Source organism: Suncus etruscus, chromosome X (assembly GCF_024139225.1).
Source record: "Suncus etruscus isolate mSunEtr1 chromosome X, mSunEtr1.pri.cur, whole genome shotgun sequence".
In the NCBI taxonomy this organism is placed as follows: Eukaryota; Metazoa; Chordata; class Mammalia; order Eulipotyphla; family Soricidae; genus Suncus; species Suncus etruscus.
Window position 1 is genome coordinate 52,893,653 of NC_064868.1, and position 3,716 is coordinate 52,897,368.

General features: G+C 39.2%; 1 pseudogene; it reads right to left on the minus strand.

Moving 5' to 3' along the window:
• Window positions 1-1,987: 1,987 nt before the first annotated feature.
• Window positions 1,988-3,132, minus strand: LOC125999232 (farnesyl pyrophosphate synthase-like; annotated as a pseudogene).
• Window positions 3,133-3,716: the final 584 nt, after the last annotated feature.

Below are 3,716 nucleotides of genomic sequence, written 5' to 3' on the forward strand. Positions count from 1 at the left end.
TTTGAGACAGGAAATCCACTTCTCTCACTTATTAAGATTGTCATGATAGTTGTTAGTGTACTTATTTCCCTAACTGCACCACTATTCTTTGTGGTGAGCTTCATGTTGTGAGCCAGTCCTTATGGCCCTAATCTCTATTGTTTCTGGAAATTATTATCATAATGTCCTTAATTTTTCTTAAAAGTTATAGATAATTGAGACTATTCTGTATCTATTTCTCTCCCTCTGACTTATTTCACTCATCATAATAGATTTCATGTATATCCACGTACAGAAAAATTTCATAACTTAATTTCTCCAGATGGCTGTATAATATTCCATTGTGTATATGTACCACAGTTTCCTTGCCATTCATCTGTTGAAGGGCATCTTGTTTTTTTCCAGAGTCTAGCTATTGTAAATAGTGCTGCAATAGGTGTAAGGAAGGGATTTTTATTTTATTTAAACACCGTGATTACAAACATGACTATAGTTGGGTTTCAGTCACAAATAGAACACCCCCCTTCATCAGTGCCACATCCCCACTACCAATGCACCCCGTCTACCCTCCCCTGCCTGTCTGTATTCAAGACAGGCATTATATTTCTCTCGTTCATTAACATTGTCATGATAGTTGTTAGTGTAGTTTTTTCTCTAACTGCACTCACCACTCTTTGTGGTGAGCTTCATATCATGAGCCAGTCAAGAAGGGATTTTTGAAGTGTATTTTTTGTGTTTCTAGGGTATATCCCTAGGAGTGGTATAGCTGGATCATATGGGAGCTCAATTTCCATTTTTTTGTGGAATCTTCATATTGTTTTCCATAAAGGATGGACTAGATGGCATTCCCATCAGTAGTGAATGAGAGTTCCTTTCTCTCCATATCCCCACCAGCACTGATTGTTATTGGTCTTTGTGATGTGTGGTGCGAGATGGTATCTCATTTTTGTTTTGATTTGCATCTCCCTGATGATTAGCGATGTGAAGCATTTTTTCATGTGTCTTTTGGCCAGTTGTATTTTTTCTTTGAGGAAGTGTCTGTTCATTTCTTCTTCCCAGTTTTTGATAGGGTTAGATATTTTTTATTTCTTGTTAAGTTTTGTTAGTACCTTGGATATTTTTTATATTAGCTCCTTATCTGATGGGTATTGGGTGAATAGTTTCTCCCATTCTATGAGTGGCTTTTGTATCCTAGGCACTATTTCCTTTGAAGTGCAGAAGCTTTTCAACTTAATATAGTCCCATCTGTTTATCTCTGCTTCCCCTTGTTTAGAGAGTGCTGTTTCATCGTTGAAGATAACCTTAGTCTCAATGTTATGGAGTGTTTTACCTAAGTTTTGTTCTATGTACCTTATGGTTTCCGGCCTGATATCAAAGTCTTTAATCCATTTGAATTTGACCTTTGTGCATGATGTTAGATGGGGGTTTGAGTTCATTCTTTTTTTGCAAGTGGCTAGCCAGTTGTGCAAACACCACTTGTTGAAGTGGCTTTTCTTGCTCCACTTTGGATTTCTTGCCCCTTTATCAAAAATTAATTGATTTTATGTCAGGAGAACATTCTCTGAATATTCAAGTCTATTCCACGAATCTGTGGATCTGTCTTTATTCCAATACCATTCTATTTTAATAACTATTGCTTTGTAATACAATCTAAAATTGGGAAAAATAATGCTTCCCACGTTCATTTCCCCAAGGATTTCTTTAGCTATTCGTGCATGTTTATTGTACCAAATGAATTTTAGCAGTGTTTGATCCACCTCTTTGAAGAAAAAAAAGAAGAATGTTGTTGGTATCTTTAGAGGGATTGTATTAAATCTGTACAATGCTTTGGGCGTATTGCCATTTTAATGATATTAATCCTTCCACTCCATGAGCAGGGTATGTCTCCACTTACTAGTGTCCTCTCTTACTTCTTGAATCAGGCTTTTGTAGTTTTCTTTGTATAGGTCTTTTCACGTAAATTTGAGCTTGTGTGGCATTAATGTGAATGGGATTGTTTGGGTTTTTTTTTTTACAATAATTTATTTATTGAGAGCTTCCCCGCCATGCACCCTAGATCATTTTCTGCGCTTATAGATCTTCTGTGCCAGCCCTAGGAAGATGCTCAGTGACACGGGCTTCACATCCTTCTCCACGAGGCTCAAAAGGTGATTGTAGCTCTCTTCTTCATACCGTGTGAACACACCATGCAGATCCATTTCCTCATAGAGCACCTTCACTTTAGCCACCTTCTTAGGATTTTTCTGCCCATAGTTTCCCTGTAGGATCTGACACTGCTCTGGCAAGGCTCACTGTATACACTGGACCACCAGCCAGCTGCACTTGTTGTCCTCAATGTCAGTGCCAATCTTGCCCGTCACATTGGGGTCTCCAAAGAAGTCCAGATAATCATACTGGATTTGAAAGAACGCTCTCAACACTATGAGGATTTTCTTGGCATTAGCATGAGTCTTCTCATCGTCAATGCCTGCCATGTACATGCAGCAGCCACAGGAAGGTAGAAGGAGTCGAAGGAGGTCTTGTATATGACAATGTCTTTGTGCCTCTTTTCGGTGAATCTGCCATGATCCACGCTGTTCTGTGGGTATATCATGACATCTAAAGTCTGCCCAACTGCAGTCAGATAGCTCATCTCTAGGAAGAGTTCAATGAGGTTCAGGTAATAGGGCTGATCTTGGCAGCAGAGCTTCAATAGACGATAGATACAGGCCTCCACCATCAGAGAATCATTCACAGCATCCAGCCCTATGCCCGAATTCTTATACCAACAGAGCTTCCCCCAGTGAGATATGGACGAATCCATGATGTTATCCATCATTAAGAAGAAAGTTTGGAACATTTCCACACACAAGCCCACAGTGAGAGCATGCTCGATATTCTTGGCATCCTGCTTCTTGGGCCCGGATAGCTCCCGGTAGGCGGCCACCACTGTTACGCCCTGATTGTATTTGCCCCCAATCGTGTTGTACTCCAGGATCTCCTTGAGACGGATGAACACATCTCCTATAACAGGGTGGTCCAGGTCATCTTCTGTCAGCATCTTAACAATCTCAGGGAAGTACTGGAGGAATTCTTGCCTCTGTTGGATAGCTGCATCTGAATTCTTGTCTCCATTCATTCTGGAAGCGGGAAGTGATCTGTTCCAGGGTGCAGCTTCGCGGGTGGCCGAGATTTTTTTTTACATCCATTTCTTCTCTATCATTATTACTGTATAAAAAGGCCATTGACTTTTGAGTGTTAATCTTGTAACCTGCTACTTTGCTATATGAATCTATTGTTTCTAGAAGCTTTTGGTAAAGTCTTTAGGGTTTTCTAAATATAGCATCATGTCATCTGCAAACAGTGAGAACTTGACTTCTTCCTTTCCTATCTGGATGCCCTTGATATCTTTTTCTTGCCTAATCTCTATGGCAAGTACTTCCAGTATTATGTTGAATAGGAGTGCTGAGAAAAAGGGTAACCTTGTCTCTTACCAGTTTTTAGAGAAAATACTTTAGTTTGCCTTTATTGAGATTAATATTTACCATTTGCTTGTGGTAGATGGCCTTGACTATACTGAGAAAATTTCCTTGCATTCCCATCTTGATGATGGCTTTCTTTTATCAAAACTAGGTGTTGGACCTTATAAAATATTTTCTCTGTATTTATTTATATGATCATATAATTTTTCTTTTTCTTTTTGTTGATATGGTGTTTTATGTTGATTGACTTACAGATGTTAAACCATCCTTGCATTC